Below are 24,044 nucleotides of genomic sequence, written 5' to 3'. Positions count from 1 at the left end.
GATATTTTAACTGTTGTGTGTCTTTTTTGTTTTGGCGAGGTCCATAGTTGTGCATTATGAACATGGGCAACCCATCTTAAAAGGAGATTGAGTTACACTCCAACTAAATATATATAAAACTTAACAGTTCAGATTTACTACTCATGAAGAATTGTGAGAATTTAATTGATCCAGACATTTACTGATCACATATTCATCGTGCACTACTGATGATGAAACCATGATCCATCCAAAAAAAGATTCAAGTATATAGGAAGTTGCAGATCCAGAACAAGAACATCAAAAGAAAGCTCACAGAGTATATGAATCCAATTCTGCATTGATAGAGAGGAACTGGACTTTTAGCAATTCACAGTCAACATCATATATGGATCTAAAACAATTCTCGTTAAATGGGAAAACTCAAAGTGGGTGACAGAGTCCCTTCCCCAGGCTTTAGTGACCTTGCAAAACTCCCTAAAGGAAACCTTTGAGCATAAGTTAGCAATAACAATTCAAATCCCAACCAAAACACACTAAAGAACATAAGAAACAACTCCCGAACTTCCTCTCAATGATAATTACAGAAGGGATAATTGTGAACAATCTCATATCAATGGCAGAAGCCCAGACACTATCGTAAACGCATTAAGCAGCAAACAAAACCAATAAAAAATGTATCCAACCTAGGACACTGACCTACAACTGTTAGATAATGGTATCCAACCTGGGACACTGACCTACAACTGTTAGATAATGGTATCCAACATGGACAAGAGTGACAAATTCAACTGTGAATTTTTTGAGTATGAACTATCAATCTGTTAGAGGCATGATCCAAGCAAAAGGGAGAAAACAAAAAATCACATACTAGTTGATATTTTTAAAAAGTAACTATGACTTCATGGGAGGGAATTTAAATGAAAACCATAATCAATATAAAAGGAAAGGCCAGCAACCAAACTTATAAACTGCTTTACATACTTGAGGTCAACTCCCATAATTTGTGGATTCAATGGATACTCAGTCACCTATAGAATGAATCAATGACAACATCAAAATCAAAATCAAAAATTTCTCTTTAACGAAAAATAACTAATAAGTAAAACTCAAGCAACAAAAGGACTGTTTCCATGTATGTAACTCAGAAACAGCAACCATCGTTAACAAATCACAGAATTTGGACATAATATATATGGATCAGAAGCGAAGTTACTCCATCTTATCAATCCAAGAATCCCAAACATAAATATTGATGATTATTCTGGAAGCTTACGTAAGGCCACCAGCCTGCAAATACAGACTGTTGTGGCCACATAACCATGGCATCTGTTGGAACATCCATATGCATATATAGAAATACAACTGTGACAATCAGAGGACTACAAAAGCTTTAACTTAGATAAAGCAGAATCTACATGGGATGAATTGGACTGCCACTTCGGGAGTCCACACAAAATGATTTATGATGCCTTGGCAAGAAGAAATACTCAATATGAAGTCCAAGAAAATATCACTTTTCTTCACAAGTATCTACTATCTTATATAGGGATCAATATTCCCATAGAATTTAGCAGCCAATATAAGATGAATTAATCTCCCTCAAAATATACAAGTCATCTAATGCTTAAGTGGCTCACCAAATGTAAGTGTTCCCTTGCCATATGTTCCATCAATCCCTTTATGTTACAGTCAAAGTGTAGAAGTCAATCCCTTCCATATGTTCGGTCAAGAAAAGGGGAATCAGTGCCATTGCGAGGGCACCAACTCTGGAGCTATGGAAAGTTTATGGGTAGAACTTTTACCAAGGGAAGTGATGAGGTCCATTATTTCACCTAGACAAAGTGCATCAACACAAGGGAGATTCTTGAAATTTTACTTCTCGCTAGTATCTATTTTCAAGGCATACATAGAATTGACCCGAAAACTTTTGCAAGTTAGACCTAGAGAGTGCAGCCATCAAGTGGATTTTGCATGCCAAGACCATGAAGGATCAAAGTGGCGAAGATGGATTAGGTGTCCAAGTGTTTTGATGGCTGCTATCTCAAAAAATGGTGCATGGAACCCCCTAAACAAGCGCTCAATTAGCAAAAAAGAACGAAAAAATAGCTAAACAATTTCTCCAAATAACCTTCCCATTATAATATGCAGAAATTTTGTGAACTAAGCTATAAAGCATAAAAATGTCATGATGGTAGATACCATGCCCTGATTTTTACCATATTTGCAGCATCATTTGACATTTGTAGAGATGAAAAACTAAGGCAGTTATACTAGCAAAGTAGCAACAGGAGATTAATTTTTCTTTCCATCCCTCCTGCATCTACGCAGAAGAATATGATTTTCAAAAGCCAATGGATTTCAACATGAAGTTGTACCCTAGTGAGCACTGAACTTAATTTCTGAATGACATCAATTATGTGATCGGACTTCACAGCCTAAAAAGAAGAAAAGGCAATTTAGTGAATAACCTATAACCTAAAACCTAAACATTTCAAATCTTTTGAGCCTATACCCAATCTACCTAAAATTCTGCAATTCACCAAATACAATACAAAAAAGACAATACCCATGTCTGGTTCTTAACTCGATCAGAGACCGATGGATCCAATCCAGGGAATCTAGCATTCTGAAACACCACGCATGCACATCAAATCAAAGTGCTATTCCATCCAGAAAATGCAACCAGATCAAAAGCACGCACTTAATCACCCTCTATCTTTCAATTATTATACGAGTTTGAAATAAACATCCCACTAAGGAATTGAACTTACCAGAGGAGAATTTCTATCTTCACCAATATAACCTGAAGATGATTAAAAGAATAATCAGAGGTTGCTCATCAGCCACTCATAAATCACAGAAGTTAAATGACCGTATGCTTGAACATTTCACCTGTCAGAAACACCAAAATCTAATGCAACAGAGGTCCAGATGAGTACTCTCCTTTTTGGGTGGCTCTCATTGTTGAGCTCGTCATCTTCGCTTGAAGTACTCTTCACCATTTTCTTGATTGCAAAAGAGGAAGAAGAAAAAGATTAATGGATTTCTGATCAATGACGAATGAAGCCTTATGGTCCAAACTGGAGGAACAAATTTGACAAGATGCATGTTGGCTAGGCTCTGTGATCAAGAAATAATGCAGAGAGAGATGGATCGGTTTCTGATCAAGATACAGAGAGAGAAAGAGAAGAGAGTAGATCAGTAGATTGTTAATGGGGACGTCTACTTAGAGAGAGAGTTGAGTGAGAGACAGAAAGAGCTGCAGCCAGGCCTTTTGTGTTTCGCTTGAGAGAGCTGTTGCCTTAGAGAGAGAGAGAGCCGTGGCCTTAGAGAGAGTTGCCTTAGAGACAGAAAGAGCCGTTGCCACATATAGAGAGAAAGAGCCGTTGCCTCAGACAGGGAGAGAGCCGTTGGCTTACTCCGGTGGTGTTCTTCAAGACCCATACGGAAAATTGGATAAAACCCTAAAAAATAGACGGCATTTTACCCACGTTAAATTTTTTTTAGCATATTTCTCCCAAAAATTAAATTTTAAAATAAATTTTTTATTTTTCACAATTTTTATTTTAATAATTTATTCATAATTTTATCGATTTTCTAAGTTTTGGGATTTTAGGCCAGCTATTTATTGAACTCGGCTCGGCTTTTTTCGCGCTAAAATGTCTCAGCTTGGCTCAGCTAACGTCGGCTCGACTTGGCTAACATCGGCTCGACTCGGCTAACATAGGCTCGACTCGGCTAATATCGGCTCGCTGCAGCTAACATCGGCTCGGCTGGGCTCAAGTCAATGAAACTCAACATTAGATTTAGCTATTATGCAAATATCATAGTTGCTAAGTCTCCATTCAAAACATTATTTTTTTAAATAAATATCCGATTTTCTTAAATCCGTTAAGAATCTTGAGTTTTTAAAAAGATCTTCAAAAAATTGTTTTTTTAATAGTATTGATATAAATTCGTATTTTATCTTTTCTAAAAAATACTTATTCCGCATAAGTTTATTTATTTATTTATTTAATATTATTGAAAATTGGTTTAAAGAAAAGTAAAGTTACAATAGGAGTAATATTAAAATCTTGATTTAACAAAAAATACCATTAAAAGTTTTACCAATGAGTTCCCTAAAAAATGTTAAAAAAATGCAATATATTCCCAAAAAAAAGTGACTAAAACAATCATATATCTCAAAATAGTAGGTAGAACCAGTGATTAAAAAAACGCCGAGTCGAACCGGAATCGGCACTGGATGTGCCGAATCTGTCAAAAAACACGGAATCGCCCTGTTGTAGAGAAAACCAGGCGATTTTGTACAGTGACTTGCCGATTCACTGTACGAAATTGGCGAGTCCCGTGAAGAACACGGGCTGCACAGTGTTCTTCACGGAATTCTTCAAAATTTGTCATTTTTTGATCATTTTTTTTGTTTTTTTTGCCCTGTGATCGAATATGCAGGCTTTATACAGCTTTTTTCAGCCTTTTCATGGATTAAATGGTGGAGAAATTTCGTTTTTTTTATCATAAAAGTTGGGTTTTTAGGGTTTCCGCTTTTCTTGTGTTTCATGCCAAATAGAGCATGAATCTGTGAATATTTGTAGCCATTTTGATCGTAAAGTTGTTCATCAAAACATTTTGTTACGAATTTGTGATAATCGTTGAGAAAAACAGAGTAATTTGGAGATTGAAGGCTCAGGTCTGTAAGCTGTGACTTATAGTTATGAGTGGATTTTGTGGAGTAAAAAGGATTTTTGGATGAGATTATAAGCAGAGTTTGGGCCCTGACCGTTCACGTTACACAGTCGTAATTGATCGTTTAGGGAAATTAATGGAGGTTGTTAAGCTCATAGTGACATGGAGGACAATTGCGTTCTTCCAAATGATGTCACGTATGGCGTAGTTATTAAATCTTACCATAAAGAGGGGCGACCAAGCGAGGCTTTAAGCCTTTTGAATGAAAAGCTTGAGAAGAAGTTTATGCCATGCCCAACCCCGTGCTGCAAATTTTTTTATCTTATTTGTAAAGAAGGCAAGGTTGATGAGGCTTGTATGCTATGGAAGAAGCTCTTAAAGAGGAAATACACCCGGATAATGCTATATAGTACTCTCATATATTGGCTTTGTAAAGGTGGTAAACTTAAAGCGATGAGGAAGCTTTTTGATGAGTTTGAGAAAGGGTTTTATCCAAGTACATTGACATATAATAGAATGGGGAGTTGTAAGAGGCAGGGAGATTATGGGATGATATACTCGGCAAAGCGTGTGTTACTAAGGTTTTTCACTTACAATAGGTTGATCAAAGGGTTTTCTAGCATTGGAAGGGCAATTGAAGGTTTTAGCATATTTGGAGGAAATGCTACGCAAAGGGTGCGAAGCCAATAAGTCCACTAATACCCAACATAGTGTGCTTCCATGATGGAGTTAGACTGTTCAGGGCAATAGAGGCTGGTATGTGGTCAGAGATTGTTTTCCCGAATGTGTCTTTTACGAGGACATTCATTTTTATTAACATGCTCGGTGAGCAAGTCTATTTCTTTCACCCTTCAAGAATTGTACTTTTCTAGTTGGAGTTGAACTTGGGTCTTAGAGTTAATCTCATATTTTTAAGGCAAGGCACCGATCATATTTTTACAAAAAACTGTAATCAAATGGCCCTCCATGAAGCTTGACGTTATTGTCCTATCTACTTTGACATCTTCTAGCCATTTTTCTAATATTCTCTAGCTTGGCCATTGGCATTAGGTTTTATAATTGGAGGATCTAATTCGAGTACATCACCACCCTATCATGGAAGGATACATATCTTTTTTTCTTTTTTTTTTTTTTTTTTAACACAAAAATTTGTTCTATTAATTTTTCCTAGCAATGGTACCAGATCGTCATCTAAAAGTCCCATGACCACTCTATGACCACACTTTGGACTTCAAGCCAACCCAACAAATCCACGAACCACATCTCCCATGCAATGGGTTCGTGGTTAGCCTATAGATCCCACGTGACCACTCCAAGGACAGTTTTGTGGTCACAAAGATCAAGAACTGCATAGGAGTGTCCTGATCTCTTTCTTCAGTAAAAGGGGAGTCCAACTACATGCAAACGAAGAACCAAGTATGCATCTCTTTCCCATTTTTGTCCAATGTCATTGTCATGCTTGTGTGCTGCGTAGGATGCCATGCAGAGGCTTTTAGGCACTCGCTTTTACAAGCCACCATATCATTGCACAATTAGGTCTTGGTTTCCTCTTGTCCCGCTTTGCTCAAAAGAGTCTTGGTTTCCTTCTGGCTCAGCATCCACGACCTTGGATCCTCTTTGGCTGTGCGTATTACATGGACTATACACATCCACCACCTTGGATCCTCCAAGATAATGCCTTTTCACATGCCAAGGCGAGAGTGATGGAGCCCCCTATGTCCTAGTTAGAATCAGCTCCAACCATCTCTAGTAGGTTGTTTTATCCAAGTAAAGCCCTGCTCAAATGGCCTTTTTCATCCAATTAGAGTACACCTTCCGTGATGATCTTTTCCTTCCAAGTAGCACACATCACATAGCATGTTTTATCCATAGAGCCTTCCTCACACATCTTTCACCCATGGATGTGGCACCCATTACTCTAATGGTTGCTTTCACTCAATTAGAGCCATACTCCCAGGGCTGCAAAAATATGAGTACCTAAACACATGAATATATGAGAGCGGAAATAAAAAAACCAAGCAGCAAGGGCTTTTAAAGGCGATTTATTAGGCTTTCGATGCACTCATGCCTATGAATTATATTGTTCTTCATACTACATGTACATGTTTGACCGTTGCCTGTATAGAGCTTTTGTAGTACTTTATATTTTGTATCTCATTTCTTTTGTGCTTCTTATACTTGGAATATTGGATTTCTGTTCGTTTCCTATGTTTTAATGGAAACTGCTAAATGCCTTCCTTCTGTTGAAAACGCTATTAATGGAATACTGAAGCGAGCTTCTAATGGGGTGGGAGCCTCCAATTGGTCACTTTTAGTATTGGAATGTTGGTCCACGTTTGAGCATTATGTCATAGATTTGGTGCAGTTATTTTTTGTGCATGGTTCTTTGATACTGCAAACATGAAGAAAACACCCACTTTACTCATTCAAAAAACTCCCGGCCATGCAGGGGACTCTCGTCTTATTGTCTCTCTTGTAATCTTATTTCAGTAATATAAATGTTAACACTTATCAAAAAAAAAAAAGATCAAAAAGTGAAAAAAAGAAAGACGGAACTATAAATCATGACCAAATATCTTGTTAATGCTTCTGGAATGACTGCTTCAAATAGACACAAGTATAACTTGAACTTTTTCATTAATGTTAATTAATGGCTTTTCATATCCCGTTGGGCTTACAAGACGTCACCTTGTTGCGCAGCAGCTCAATTGATTTTGAAAGGTTCATGAAATAATGTATCAAATTTTACAGTGAAGATGGAGTATTGGGGTAAGTTCTCGTCTCATTGCTTTCCCTGTGAAATGAAGATGAGCTGCAGTTAATATTTAGTGTTTAAACCGAATGGATACTTTGTATGCTTCAATATTCTAATGTACTAACCATGGTATTCTTGGACCAAACCATGTGAAGTTATGAACATTTGTTGCCATGGGATGTGTAGGATTATATGCATGCTCATGAGTGTGGCTTGCTGCTGGATGTCAATATGTGTTAGAAGGCTTATCATCTTAAACAAGGGAGTCTAAAGTAAAATAGTCAAGTTTTTGGAAGAAGATGAAACATAAAACTAGGAGATGCGTGAAGCTTTTCTCAGTAATGCATATTTACCTTAGGATATATTCTCTTTTTATATTTCTTTTTTGGCATGCAATGAGAAATGGAGCATCAACATGTGAACTTGTGCAAATATAGGGCTCACTGGTATTAAGAGGATATGTTATTTTCTGAGATGGGAGATGGAACCTTTATTCTTCCTTGTTTTTTATCCAAATCAGATGTAATTGTCATTCAAAATTGGGTTGGTTTAGAAACATAAGTATGGTATCTATCAATTTCAGAGTAGTATTTGTTAAGTTTCTAGACTAGCAACATATCTACGAACTTTCAAGGATTGTACCTTTTTTAAGTGACAAGCTTCCGCCATTTAGTGGGTTTTTATTTATTTATTTATATATATATATATATATATATATATATATATATATATATATATATATATATATATATATATATATATATATATATATATATATATATATATATATATATATATATTTGTTAATAAAGATACTTGACTATATGGAATGTTTCTTCATGGAGAAAAAAGGACTACGAACTATGGTTTCATATAGCTGTGACTTATTCCTAGATGCATCTGATTCCGAGTTAGCCAACTCATCAGCCACTGTATTTATCTTCTAAAAAATGTATTTAACAAGTTATTGAGAACTGGTCTTGGTTCTGTTAGTTCTTTTAAAACTATTGATGGCTTTCCAAATTTTTAGATCACAGTGGCAGTATCGAACTTTATAAAATTGATGGCTCATCTGCAGTTACTCCTATCCTACCACTTTAGATAATATCAATCCTCAAAGTTCTATTTAGGCTTCTCATTAAATACAAGACTACGTTATTGTTGGTTACGTGGCCTTTCAAGGCCTTAAAGCCAATAGTCTTACTCTCGGTGGGAGTTAGAGAGAGACTGAATCTTGATGCTTGCCGTACTGGGGCCTAGATTCATATACCCTGAGTATTTGAGGCATTGAGAATATACGTTTTGAGAGTTTGAACTCTCGAGGAGGTGTGAGGGTCACCTCCCAGTCATGACTATATTGATTAGAATGACTCATAGCTGATGTGATAAGCAAGGGCTTAGAGAATCCAATCGAGAATAATAGAGCCCGAGTAATTAAAAGAGTATTGCGCCTGTATGGAATGGTCGGCTTATAGGACATGAGCCCATATCCTGATACGAGACCTTTCTATGTCATGTGCACCCCACAATCGTTTGGGAAAGCCACTCTTCTATAGTATTATCCGACTTAGAAGAGCTAGTGCATATGTGCTTTGAGAGGACCCCTGTATTTGAATAAGAACATGCCCCACAGGGGTGCACCAGTAATCCATTGAACCCCTGGTGACGGGAAGCTCTGGTTCAGTGACTTTGATGTGAGCAATTATGTTTCCTTGCCATAGACCGTGGAGCATAGGTTCATTGGGTCAGCTTAAAACACCGGTGGAATGTCATTTGGGTTAGCCCAATGGAAGACTCCGACTAGTGTTATAAGTCTAGAGATCTCATTTACCTTTGGCCCAAATTAATCTAAAATTGATGAGAAAATATTTTATATTGATGAGAAATTGTGTAAGAATGTTGAGAAATCATTTAGAAAATTTTGTTGGGATTTTTGGAGAATTTTTCAAATGTTTTAAACAATAAAAAATGTGATTTTCAAATTTGTTTGACAAAAATACCAAACAAGGACATCCTATGGGGATGCTACATGGATCTCAAGTGGCCATAGGGATGCCACGTGGCACTGCCATCCCTCCACTCGTGGATGACATCATGCTGACATCATATCCATGTGGGGACCTATTTGTTATTAATTCTTTTGTTGGCATTATGTTATAACATGTTATCTTGTTATTTAAAGTGTTATATATTGTTATGAATTCAGTTTGATTTAAGTTACATGTTTTTTTCTTGCTCATATGTGTCATTTTTGGTATATGTGAAGTCATGGGATTTTGAGAATTAATTTAATTCATATTATTATCCACATATGTTTTTGTAGCATGTGGGTATATCTTATGTAGCACCACCTTATAGGCTTGACCCATGTGAAACTTTAGTGTTGTTAAAATCCTACATGTGTGGATATCTCATATTGCCTTTATGTTTATGTTCTTGTATTTTATTGACTCCCACAAATTATTTAAAAACCATGGGCATAAATGTAAACATGAATTTGGACTTAATGAGAAATAAAACATGGAGCTAAGGGCTTTTAAGTAAAATGCCTATAAACCTAGGTTTTAAAGAGTGAAGGGTGTCAAAAGCTCATCCATTGGTATTGGTGATAAGATATGGATGAGTGGCTTGGATAAAAGCCTCTCATTTGCCATTGATCTAAGGCATCAATGATCAAGATCAAATCCATCTTTATGATCTAAGATAAAAGTAACTTATGGGATCAATTATCCATAGAGCCTTCCTCACGCAACATCTTTCACCCATGGATGTGGCACCCATTACTCCAATGCTTGGTTTCACTCAATTAGAGCCACACCCAAGAGTGCAAAAATATGAGTTCATAAACACATGAATATATGAGAGAAAAAATCAAAAAACCAAGCGTTAAGGCTTTTAATGGTGATTTATTCAGCTTCCGATGCACTCATGCCATACAAATTACACTGTTCTTCATAGTACATGTTTGACCTTTGCCCTGATAGAGCTTTTGTAATACTTTATATTTTGTATCTCGTTTCTTTTGTGCTTCTTATACTTGGAATAATGGATTTTTGTTCGTTTCCTATATTTTAATCGAAATTGCTAGATGCCTTCTTTCTGTCGAAAATGTAATTAGTGGAATACTGAAGCGAGCTTTTAATGGGGAGGGAGCCTCCAATTGGCCACTTTTAGTATCAGAATGAGTGGAATACTGAAGCGAGCTTTTAATGGGGAGGGAGCCTCCAATTGGTCACTTTTAGTATCAGAATGTTGGTCCACTTTTTGGGCAGTGTTGTAAATTTGGTGCAGTTATTTTTTGTGCATGGTTCTGTGATACTGCAAACATGAAGAAAACACCCAATTTACTCATTTAAAAAACAGATCAGAAACGGAAAAAAAAGACGGAACTATAAATCAAGGCAAAATATCTTGTTAATGCTCTTGGAATGTCTGCTTCAAATAGACACAAGTATAACTTGAAATTTTTCATTAATTTTAACTAATGGTTTTCATATCCCGCTGGGCTTGGAAGACCTCACCTTGTTGCGGGACCTCACATTGTTCAATAAATACATATCGAACAATGAGTCTGTACTTCTACAAAATAAACCCATGTATTCCATATGATCCTTCAAAGCCAACAAATCACATTTAGTTAATCACTTTAGATAATATAAATCTTCAAAGTTCTATTAAGGTTTCTCGATCCATACGAGACTATGTTATTTCTGCCAAAGAGCCCTCAATACCAAAAGTACTGCATGGATCTTTTAATTGTCTCCTTATTTGTTTCATGTGATATCCAAAAAACATGCAAGTCTAGTGCTTCTCGTTGCAACTCCAAAAATTCAGCTTGATCATTTCATTATTTTCACTGTGGTTGGTGGTGAATCCAATCTCTATTGAGGCTTGGGTCTCAAACCTTGAAGATCTACGACTGTTTTTGGTCAAGCGTTTAACCAGTTCTTCATGAGCTTTGGTCCTTTGATTTTTCATTCTTTCCTCTTTTTTTTTTGGGACAAGGGTTTGACTAGTTCTTCATGAGGTCTTGATCCAGCTTGGATTTTTTTCACCATTTCGATTCTTCCAAGGACTCCATACTGTCACTAAGAAAATGCAGCACTACTGTTTTGGCCCTCGCTTGTTCTATCACATTCATCTCCATCCATGCGATGTAATGGAAATGCATGTATAAGTTGTAACTCAAAAAAAAAAAAAAAAAATAGACTGACATTTTTTTATCATATTGTGCAGCTGTATATGCTAACAACAACATGAGACTCCCACCTCTTATTCCTCTACGATATTGCATTTGTTTACCAAGACTAAACCCCTATGTTGGACATGATCCATCCATATGGTCCTTGCTTACCAGGGTCAAGAAATTTGGATACAAACATACTTAAAACATGAGAAACATGCTTCTTCCTCCAGATCAAACAAATCATGGATGCCTCTCAATAATGTGTACCTCATTGACTAGTTATTGGAACTTAGCTGGGTCACCAGCCCAAGCCCTTATGGAGCAGTGGTACTTTGGTACACCCCTCTTGAAAGGTGGATAATGTGACTGGGCAAGTCACTACCATTTAAATTTTTTCTATTTTTTCTTATTGTATTGCCACCCGAATCACTCACAAGTGTCTTTATACAATATGAACCAAATAAAATTGCCAAGAACTCTCATTTGCTTGCCATTAAAATTAAAATACATTCCAAATACAAATCTGAAAATAAAGATGCAATACAATCAAAAGAACATAAACTAAGAGAATACCTTATACCTTACCTCAAGTTACCCCAAGGACTTAGGACACCCCACACCGCGTCTCATCCACAACGGCACACAAGATCTAAGTCGAAAAACTTGTTTCACAAATTTGGGAAGCCTACGCAAAAACCAAGAGAGAGCGAGCATAACATAATATATGCTTGACCAAGGCTCAACATCTGAACATAAGGCCAAGACCTAGGGCTAGGTTATGTGGCTTGGGCATGCCACCCCTTGGCTTAGTTTTCTTTCCTAAACCCTAAAGTTTGGAGAGAGAATAAGAGAGAGATATTTAGAGTGGCATGTTACTCCATCAGGCATAGAGAGAGAGAGATCAAGTGAAGAGAATGAGCCCCACCCATAGCCAGTTTATATAGAATAAAGGCTAGGGTTCCTGGGGTTAGGGTCTTGCCCTTTTTGTGAGACTTAATCTCGACCTTTGACCTTGGAGATATGTGGGGTGAAGGGATCTCATCCATTATCCTTTAGATCGGCCATTATGATTAAAAGGATGAGATAAAACTATTATCCCTCAGTTTCCATAATTCTATTCCCATCAAATATTGTATAGAGAAAGTGATAAATTAATCACAATTAATTTCTTTATATCTTCTTATTTTGAAATCAATGACAATTAATTTCTTACACCTCCTAGTTTGAAATCAATCAAAATCGCTGCGCAAAAGGTTTCCTAAAATATCAAGTTAACATATGGCATAATTGCCATCTTTCATTTTAGGAAAGTTTGGAGGAGGTGGGGCGCACCACCCATAGGGTGGCCATGTGGGCCCTACGTCCCATAATATGGTGGGCCCAATGTACCCCAATAGGCCCGAAATACTTAAACATTATTTTAAAAAATAAAATAATTTTATAAAATCTCAAATATTTTATTTTTCTCTCTGATTAAAATAAATCCAGAAAATTTATTTTTCCTTAGTTAAAAATCATTTCTCAATAAAATAAAATACTTAGAGAGGTCTAAAAATTTATTTTAATTATCTAAAAAATAATTAACATATTTAAACATGTCTAAGAAGATTTGATGTGAAGGATCGATAAAGTTAGGATTACGACAAATATACTGAGGACTCATCCTCTCTAGAGTCCGTATCTCACTGCACCTTCTCAAACTGACCCAATAGTTGCCATGACCCACAACCTCTCACAAGGGTTCATGATTGGGCTATCAAATTCAGCCAATAAAGTGAAGGAGATACGATTCTAGACCATAGATTACAGGTCCGTCCTTGAGGAAAGTCCATACCCCATTTCAGTAATATGCTCCATGGGTCCTTCCAACATAGTCCGGTGTTGTAGGGAGTCATCTCTTCTACACATGTACATGTCATACAACCTTATCTAAAAGGCCCACTTCCCGGACGGCTATCTAGTGTACATGTCGTGTGATGGTAATGATGAGAATTTAGGCCCTTGTTCTCTCAAGCCATCAATCACGCACAAGGGTAATGATGGGAGTGATTTTGATTTTATGGTGTTAGCATTTTAGACACTTTGTAAAATAAAAAGCTGTATTATTGTCCTATCTACTTTGTCATCTTCTAGCCATTTTTCTAATAGTCTTCTAGCATGGCCATTGGCATTAGGTTTTATAATTGGAGGATCAGGTTCAAGTACATCACCACCCTATCTTGGAAGCATACATATCTTTGTTTTTATTTTTTATTTTGAAACACTCAAAAGTTTGTTCTATTAATTTTTTCTAGCAGTGGTACCAGATTTTCAACTAAAAGTTCCATGACCACCCTATAACCACACTTTGGACTTCAAGCCAACCCAACAAATCCATGATCCACATGTCTCCCATGCAATGGGCTCGTGGTTAGCCTATCAAAGATAACCAAGGCATAGAGGGACCATGGATAGCCATAGATCCCACGTGACCACTCCAAGGACAAGTTTGAAATTTACTATTCACTCTTTGAAGTGTGCCAAAATTTGGATATGAAATTCTGCAATTTTCCAGAAAAATGCATGCTCTGTAAATTGAGCTTTTCATTGACTTATATATACATCCAAATGAGCTCAACCCAGGTTTAAATGAAAGATGGGTAAGTTCCCTTTAAAAATTAATTTGGTGGCAGCGTGAAATTCCCTGTAAATTGGGAGATAGATCAAAGTTTCCAAAATACTATCACCTGAAATTCTGAATTTTTTCAGAAAAATGCATGCTCTGTAAATTGAACTTTTCATTAACTTATATATATCCAAATGAGCTCAAACCAGTTTTAAATGAAAGATACGTGTGTCTATTATGCTTTTTCTGTTTAAGCTCAATTGAATTCTTTACATATTCGGAGCTATGTTTCTGTTTGTGAGTGCATGTCACTATTATCAGATTTCAGCAGATTTCAGAATTTTCATTCTTTTAGTGTTGAGTTTTTGACTAATCAAATGGGGTCCAAATGATTTCAAACTACCTTCATTTGAAAGATATGTTTTTATATTTAAACTTTAGTTTTGAAATCATCTCCAAACTCCTTATAGATTGGAAGTTATGTCTTTGTTTATGGGAACATATCACTATTATCAGATTACAGCAGACTTCAGAATTTTCGTTCCTATTGTACTAAGCCTTCGACTAGGGCAACGGGATCCAAATATTTTCAAACACCTCCTTTTGAAAGATATGCGTGTCTACTTTGAAATTGATTTTTATACCATATTAAAATTTCATATATATTGGATGTTATGCCTCTATTTATGGGGATATATTAGTGTAAGGAATTGCAGAAATTTCAGGATTGTAGTCCATTTTACACTGAACCCTTGACTGACCAAATGATGCTCAAATAACTTCAAATTTCCTTTGATTGAAAGATATATATGCCAATTTCAAGTTGATGTTAAAATTGAGTTGAAATTTCTTACGAATTGGATACCATGCCTCATTTCGCATATGTATATCACTGATGGAAATGGTAGTGAATTTCTGAATAAAGCTTAAACCCTTCATAAAGAGATTGAAATTTTCTGTCATGAGGCACTGAATATGCATGTTTATGATACTGTGAATGCGCCTAAATTCTTGAAGGATAGCGAAGCATGAGTGAATGAATGCTTGAATATGCATGTACACAGTTGTAATTTGATGTGTTATAATATGACTGTGTTACTAACCACTACGTAATGGGATACCCATTGGTAGCGGGATACTGTTATGTTATGACTGTGATACTCACCACTACGCAATGGAACACCCATTGGTAGTGGGATACTGTTATGATATAATTGTGATACTGACCACTACGCAATGGGACACCCATTGGTAGGGGGATACTGTCACGATAAGAAAGTAATACCGGCAGTTAAGATCTTGCCCTGACCCCAATGATAGAAATGGGGTTGGGATATGGATATGAATATCTGTGAGGGTCGCACCCCCCCAGGATCTATACAGGCACTCCGCATTGGGTCACTCAGTGGTAGTGTGATGCCCCCTCACCTGAAAGGCATAAGGAGAGGGTCGTGTCTTGCAAGGCCACTGTCTATTGAAAACCCCAAAACACGCTGGGGATTGTATGCGTGTGTGAGGACATTCGAAAATAGAACACCCATTTGTCATTGTCTTCCCTCCTGAGTGAGGGTAGAAGTTCCAAGTTACAGAATAAGGTTGGCCTGATCGATGAGACTTCTACTTCAGGAGTAGGCAACTCTAGATTCTGCCTGTGGGCATTATGTGTTCTGTCTGAGTTTCTGACCCGTCATTGTGATAAGAGATGGAGTGTCTGCTAGCTCATGCATTATGGAATGTCCTGATATCTGTACTCTACTCCTTACATTCTTTATAGGCTGAATTGTGGGCACTATCTATAATTATCATTCTTTATAGGCCGAAATGCAATGGTGATGATCTACTTACTGGGCTTTGAGCTCACCCCTTTTATTTTCCCTATGTAGAGTGATAACCGACAGTTCTTATGTGGGCAGTTTAGCAAAGGAACTTCTTGATAGTATGTGTCTAGTGGTAGTGCCACAGAGTTGTTTGATGAAGTGATGAAATTTTGTTGTTAGGCCTGTAGTACTTTGAACATAATTGTAAAGAATTTTTGGAGAATGTATATGTATAAAATGGTTTTACTCTATTCAGTTGTGTAACTTTGTGTTTGTGTTTTACCTTCTTTCGTGGTTTGCGTTGATTCCGCCTTTCTATAAGTGTAGTGCCACTCCCACCTAAGTGGCATTCGCCATCTCTGGTCGCGATCCCGCACTCGCCCTCCAGCATGTACGGTAGGGGTCAGAGGGCGGGATCGTACAATTATTCTCTTGGCACAGGTAAGTTGATTATAGCATCTATGGTTTTATAGTTTTTGTTTGATTATTTAGTTTGGATTACAAGCTTCGACATGTATGATAATATGCTAGAATAAGCCCAGATTTTCCAGGGTTTTGCCTCTTATTTGCATGATAGATTGAGCATTAAAGGCATTTCTGTTGGCTATGAAAATTGGTGGGGAAGCACTCTTATGAATATGGTTTAAGATAAAAACAACCTTGCATTAATGCCTATTTTGGTTTGAAAGTTACTATTTACTCTTTGAAGTGTGTCAAAATTTGGATATGAAATTCAGCGGTTTTCCAGAAAAATGCATGCTCTATAAATTGAACTTTTCATTGAATTATATGCATCCAAATGAGGTCAACCCAGTTTTAAATGAAAGATGGGTAAGTCCCCTTTAAAAATGAATTTGGTGGCAGCGTGAAATTTCTTGTAAATTGGGAGATAAATCCGAGTTTCCAAAATACTGTCACCTGAAATTCTAAAATTTTCCAGAAAAATGCATGCTCTGTAAATTGAACTTTTCATTGACTTATATATATCCAAATGAGCTCAAACTAGTTTTAAATGAAAGATATGTGTGTCTACTGTGATTTTACAGTTTAAGAGAGAGATCTATTGCTCTATTCAATTAACGGTGGTTAGGATAAATTGGGTAGCATTGAGAGCAAGAATGGTTTTGGCTTTAATAATTTTTTTTTTTTACAGATGAATTGTTTTGTGCGGGCTGATATGTGGTTCAGAGGTATAAAGTATCGATCTATTTTAAATATGGAGGCAAATAAGGGGTCCATTTAAAAACAATTGAAACTAACGATCCAAATGTTTTTTTAACATAATTATTATTTTAAATTTTCAAAATTTATTTATTTTTTCATACTCATGATCCCCATGTTTTCAAAAATAAATTTATTAAGGCGTCCGCATTTCCTCGCATGCTTGCCGCTGCTTTTTCATCTAGGCAGAGAAAGAGGTGGGATCTTTGTTGGGGGAGAGACGCACGCAAGAAATTTTGACGTGGAAATTGAATGCCGCAAAATTCAACTACAAGTTCAATTTCTAAATATTCAGATTTTTGGGCGTTATTTGAATCTTAAAAGAGATGATTTGACTCTATAAAACAAGGCATGTAAATTTTTAAAATTAAGAGGTTTTTAGATTCTATATTGTCTTATAATATCACAATATTAGGGTGTTGTCAAACACAATATTGTTTGATAACACCCTAATATCACAATATTAGGGTGTTATCAAACAATATTAGGGTCTTATAATATCACTTTAGTGATTCATGATTGATAGAATTGACTATGTTATGTAAATATTGAGATTGTTCTTTAATCTTGTGGTATGAAATTTAATGTTATGCTTTGTTGTTTATGTGAATTGAAGTCTCATTGGATTATTATGATCAAGTGTATGATGTGTATGAGACATTGTGATACATGATGAGGATGAAGAATGAAGATGAAATTATCATGTAATTTTGATATAATAAAGAATTTTGAGTGCAAGTCATGTAATACGTCGTAGCAATGTACATTGTGAGTATCTAGACATTGTATTGAGTTTAAGTAAAGGATTCGTAAGGGACCTATTAGTATTGAAGTTTTATTATTCAAATGTGTGTAAACCAAGCTTGTGAGCTAGAATGTGGTTTTGTATTGAGCTATTCATAAATTCAAACCCTTGACTTTTAATAATATCAAAAAGCTTTTTAAAAGATTACGTATCTAGCCCCTTGGTCTTATACCACCAACAGGAAGGTGGGTTTTTTATAAAGCTCTTTTTTTTTATGGTTTTCATAGATTTCTTTAGTTTTTGTTTTGTGACATTTGTTTGGGTTGGAGTTTTGGGTTTTGAAGGGTTTTGTTTGGGGTTTTATAGGTTCATGGCCATTATAGCTTTCAGCCACTCACTTCATACCTCTTTGTAAATTATCTGGATCGATTCTTATCTTGCTATGAACTTCCTATAAGTAGTGAACAGAGTATGCCAAGATTGCTCCTTTTTTTCTTCATTGGTTTGTTTAATGATTGAGTTATAGGTGTTTTGTTTTGGGTTTTTGTTTTATTGATTGGTTTCACAGTTTTTTTATCATATGTAGCAAGGTAACGCTTGGATGATACAATTGTTATCAGTTACTCATTTGTATCCGGCTACTAAGATGGAGGAAGATGATGTGCCATTATCTCTTCATTTAAATGTTAGGGAAGTGAAATATTTATTCTAGTCTCGAACGATTCTGAAAACGGAGCTTCTTGCACATAGCACCTTGAAGTGGAGAATGCAGTCTGTGACACCATTCTCTTTTGTTGATTACTTTCTTCATAAGATCAATGGCTCGATTCCTGGGCCTTGTGAGCTTGTCTCTATAGATCACGTGAAATGATCTTAAGCACAATCAAAGGGACTGAGTTTTTGGAGTTGAAGCCTTTTGAGATTGCTGCAGCTGTCTGAGGAATCCAAATCACTTGATCTCAATAACGCTCTTTCTTGTAGCCCCCATGTTGAAATGGCAAGGTGTTGAGGTGTTATTGAACTTATTCAGTAAATTTTGTTGATTAAGAGCATTGGGTCAATTTCATCAGTGCCTCAGAGTCCAATAAGGGTTCTTGATTCTCCATGTCTAAGCTATAGAAATGATGATAAAACGGTTGGGTCTTGCTCTAGTTCACATACCAGCCCTGCTAGCAAGAATGGGAAACTAAACTGAATTGTTGAAGGGACATGAAGGGGAAAAGAAAGAGAATTCAGGGGTTGTAGAATTGTGTCACATATGGTGGGGGATTAATGTTAACTAGGAGTTTTTGTGAGATGCACCATCTAATGCGTTCGTAATATTTAACTTATTCATTATCTAATGAGATGCAGTTATAGATGTAATGTAATTTTTGGAATAACTTGTCTTGGGTCGTGTGCGTAGAGAGAGAGAGAGCGAGAGAGAAAGTGAGAATCATAATTCGATCTACAAAATATCTAAAAATATGATTGGAACAGTCTATTTTATTGCTTATATTATTATCACCTTATTCCCAAAAAATCTTTTTTATTGGTCATGTAATACTAGGGAATTATTAACTTATAGAATGAACGATTAAACTGCATTAACAGTAAATAACAAAAAACTAGTTTTCATCTTCAAAGTGCCAAATGGGGTCTTTTTCATATACTGGGTCCTTATCTTCCAGGAACCAGCCAAATAGCATTGTTTTCAAACTTTGCTTATACATATACTAGAATCTGCAAAATCATGAATTGAGAGAAACCCAGGATTGGCGTATTCTGGGACCCGAACGACCTTTTAATGAATGACAGGGTAACTAGTTGTACTTAGGGGTGGCAACGGGTCTGATAAGGGTGGGTTCCGGCTGGATCCAGACCTTGGCTCCAAAGTTGGACCCACACTCATTCCCGTTGGGTCCCAGGTCTATTGCCACCATCACTATGAGCCGCCCCCCTGTTTTACTGTCATATATCCATATTATTGATAACAAGTTCCTAATCACCTACCATTAGATTTCAAGCCGTCTGATTTGTTGTGTATATATATATATAAAGCTTGTGTGAGCCCACTAGCTCATGGAATAGTACAAGCCCAACGGCCCACTCTGGGCCGATCTGACGAACACATATGTTTGGCAATGTTTGAATTTTAAAAAACTTTCTACAAATCCAAATCACTTGAAATTTTAGACGTTTGTTATTCTCATCAAGCCGCACCTAATAAAAATATATATTATAATAATTTGTGAAAAAAATTGACCAAAATACCCCCAAAACCTTTTGGGGGTATTTTGGTCCATTTATTTCATGTAAAATATGTTTTTTGATATTTTTCTAAGATTCACCTATTTTTGATGTACATATGCTCTAAATTTCAAGTGCTATGGACTTTTAGAAAAAAAAATTAAAAATTTAAGCACTACTGGACATTCGTGATCGTGAGATCGGCCCAGATGCAATCTGGGTCGTTGGGCTCATTTTTTCCTGTGAACTAGTGGGCTTACCCTAGCATCTTCTTATATATATATATATATATATATATATATATATATATATATATATATATATATATATATATATATATATATATATATATATATATATAAACCCTAAACTCTATATATATGGGAAAAGTTTATATAGAGCCGAGGCTCGAAACCATCAAATTAGAGCCAACCTCAAAACATTCACTAGAATAGGTTGGTTTGATGCCCAAATATCCTCAAATTGATCATCTCAACATTAAGATGCATGGACATGAAAAGAAAATGGATTTCAAGTTTTTGAAATAGCATATTTTATAACTCATTTTTTGACCGTCAATTTTCAAGTTTTCGTAGATCTATCAATCTACACTATAGGGATTGTAGTTTCATCAAATTTAGTTATCTCGTGTATTATTTGTGAAATTCATTTCTGTTTGGAGCTCAATTTTACTGAACTTGTACCTGAATTGAGGTCTGCTCTTCAAACTAGCAAACTTTTTGGGAGAGGTGCAACTTTGCAGTGGAAGACCCTAAACAGCCTCACTATTGTTCAAGCTACTATCAAACCATTCCAATTTTATGTTCTATGATGTGACTCAATGTTCCTAATGGGCAATCTCAATACAGATTGTGACATACATGACCAGAATGATTTCAAGTTAATTAAACCCTGGTAATGCAAATTCCATAATATTGTCAAATAGCATGTTAATTATATTTCTATCTGAAACTCTAATTTACGTGGGGAACAAAATGTCTATTGATTTAGGAAATGGGACGAAGGGGCTGTGGTCAAGAGTAATGAGGAGGGTAGGTAGTGATAGTGGAGTTGACTGCATGGTTGCTTGACAACTTTCAAGCCTGGTCATGGAGTGAGGTACTGCTTACTTGGATCACCATTGGCAGTTAGCCGAACCAGAGGCCCAGGAAATAGCATTGTGTGAGTCCCCTTCTATGGTGGCCCTCAAGAAATGATCTAGCTTCTGCTGGTTGGAAATCGGAGTGCCCTATGATCTTCGAGAAAGATGTAAAGTGGACCCTTTGTGGTCTCTAAAAAGACGTATACCTGATGGTCCTGGGTTACTTATGGAACAACCATCAAAGTTGAGCTTTACACGGTCCAACTTTGGAGGAAGCCACAACGAGGCTCGTGAGTTACTCGTGTGGTTGTAAGAAAAGGAGATTGTACCAGTGTAGGTGGAAGGCTGAAGGGGGGAAGCCTTTGAACCTCTTGTAATTAGTAGCCCAGAAGATAATTGCCGCTTGGATTATATCAAACAAGGATTCAATGGTAGAGAACTGTCCTTACAAGATATGATTGTTACGTTCTATCCAAATTTCCCAAATGAGGGCTGCCATTGAAGCCTTCCACAATATGATAAAGAGATTGGGAATATTTTTTGGGGTCACCCATTGCCATTTGAAGAGCTGAAGAAAAGCTCCCCACAAGGAATGGGCCAAAGGACAATATATAAAGAGGTGATGCTTAGTTTCCTCGGCTTCGCGACACATGATACATCAATTAGGTAAAGCCAAGCCTCTCTTTGCAGTTGGTCAATCTCTTAAAGAGTGTAATCCAGTTGTTTGGCGTGTGGGTGCGTGGAAAATGAAGGTTTCACTGTGTGGGTGTGTGGATTGGCGTGTATTAATACTCATTCATTCTAGCTTGGTCTTTCATCTGACTCTGAGATATGAGTTTGGCTGCTTTGTTTTAGTATCAAATGGGCTATGAAAATTCCTATGTGTATCCTTATATATACATACACATGCACATCCTATTTCTGAATGGTAATTTCAGAAACCTATAATCGAAAATTTTTAAATACATGTGTCTTTTCCTTTCTATAATACTAGTGGAGGGCACTAAATATAATTGTGCATATTCCAAATTTTCAAATTTCAAGGCTTTTTATTTTTTTTTTACTTATCAAATCCACCCGAAATTTGGAGGGTGTGTGCGCTTAGAAAGATGCCACCTAAGAACACTATGAAAATAATTCAAATAGTAAAAATGATTAAAATAGTCCTACAAATAATTTTTGACAATTTTTATTATTTAAATTTTTGAGCGATTTATGTATGGAAACCCTTAGGGGGACTCTTAGCTGGCAATGACAATGTCGGATGTGAGGGCCTAGTCTTTCCACAAAGCACTAGCTCTGGCTAGTTTTTCTATTACCCAGAGCTCCCTCTCTCCACAAAGTAGCAGTCTGAAGCTCCACAACTGCAGACATTTTGCCATCCTAATCTGGTACGTCTAATGGTTGTGTATTAGTCTGGAGAAAATTAGATTAATGGTGGATTAGGGTTTTGCAATTCAAAAACCCTAATCCACTAGGAATTAGAGAGAGAAACTCCATCCTGATTGCAATAGGAATCCCAGGTTGCTCTTGTAAATCCTGTGGACTTTGATGTCGCAATCAGCTCGATTCCTATGTCAACTCACAATCACTTTGACTCATTCATTTTAATTGCAATCTCCTGAAAAGAATCATGGCATGCCAACATTGACAGTCTGCAAATGAAATCACAATATCCATGAGTTGGCTGACTTTGTTAATGGGTTTTTTCATTTGTTGTATTTTGTTGTTGTGCTTTATATCTGCATCCTTGCACTATCTCGTTCTCTCTCAACTCAACCACTCTCTCTCAAGGAGGCAAGGCATGCCCATGCCCTTTTCACAAGCTTTGGTTTCCAACACCTAATCTCTGCAGCTGCTCACATGGTCACCATTTACACTCTTTGCAACGACCTCCACTCTTCAAACCTCCTCTTCTTCAACGACCCCACAAAAATATATACCTTTTTAACACGATATTCAAGCTCATGCCCATGTTAATCAGCCAACCCAAGCTTACGGGTTTTGGAAATCTTAAGGGGTTAAGCAATGGGGACTTTTCGGGATTGAGGTACAGGATTGAGAAAAAAGGCATGAGTGTAGAGAAGAGAGAGAAGAGCAAGAACTCTATTGGGGTCTGAGATTTAGTGGTGGAGAAGGGCCCCAAGAACAAATAGGGGGGAGCAGCCTATGTTCAAAAATTGGGTTTTCTAGAGAGAGAGAGGGAGGTTTCCTCGCATGCTTGCCGCTGCTTTTTCATCTAGGCAAAGAGAGAGGTAGGATCTTTAATGGGGGAGAGACGCACGCAAAAATTTTGACGTGGAAATTGAATGCCTCAAAATTCAACTACAAGTTGAATTTCTAAATATTCAGATTTTTGGGCGTTATTTGAATCTTAAAACATATGATTTGACTCTATCAAACAAGGCATGTAAATTTTTAAAATTAAGAGTTTTTTTAGATTCTATATTGACTTATAATATCACAATATTAGGGTGTTATCAAACAGTCCCTTAGTGATTCCTGATTGATAGAATTGAGTATGTTATGTGAATATTGAGATTGTTCTTTAATGCTATGCTTTGTTGTTTATGTGAATTGAAATCTCATTGGATTATTATGATCAAGTGTGTGATGTGTATGAGACATTGTGATACATGATGAAGATGAAGAATGAAGATAAAATTGTCATGTAATTTTGATATAATCAGCAATTTTGAGTGCAAGTCATGTAATA

General features: G+C 36.5%; 1 protein-coding gene and 1 long non-coding RNA gene across 15 annotated transcripts in view; one reads left to right on the top strand and one right to left on the bottom strand.

Annotated features, from left to right (window-relative positions):
• Positions 1 to 2,323: 2,323 nt before the first annotated feature.
• Positions 2,324 to 3,312, bottom strand: LOC148783968 (uncharacterized). 2 transcript variants are annotated; one of them, XR_016047125.1, is made up of 4 exons: positions 2,875 to 3,312; positions 2,754 to 2,785; positions 2,549 to 2,608; positions 2,324 to 2,417 (listed from the first exon to the last, which is right to left on the bottom strand). It is a non-coding gene; the product is annotated as an uncharacterized LOC148783968 (long non-coding RNA). The 2 variants fall into 2 exon arrangements; XR_016047126.1 differs by having other exon boundaries at positions 2,567 to 2,608.
• A 4,057-nt stretch (positions 3,313 to 7,369) lies between these two features.
• The window catches only part of LOC18440529 (uncharacterized), a 56,135-nt gene continuing 39,460 nt past the window's right edge, over positions 7,370 to 24,044 (top strand). For all 13 annotated transcript variants that reach the window (XM_088851785.1, XM_088851843.1, XM_088851888.1 and 10 more), the window contains exon 1: positions 7,370 to 7,437. The gene's annotated coding sequence lies outside the window, so the exon portion shown is untranslated. The remainder of the gene's footprint in view (positions 7,438 to 24,044) is intronic.

Source organism: Amborella trichopoda, chromosome 1 (genome assembly GCF_054954075.1).
Source record: "Amborella trichopoda isolate Santa Cruz 75 chromosome 1, AtrichopodaSantaCruz75HAP2 v2.0, whole genome shotgun sequence".
NCBI classification, from domain to species: Eukaryota; Viridiplantae; Streptophyta; class Magnoliopsida; order Amborellales; family Amborellaceae; genus Amborella; species Amborella trichopoda.
The sequence above is the reverse complement of the archived record's forward strand: the minus strand, read 5'-3'. Positions and strand labels throughout refer to the sequence as shown.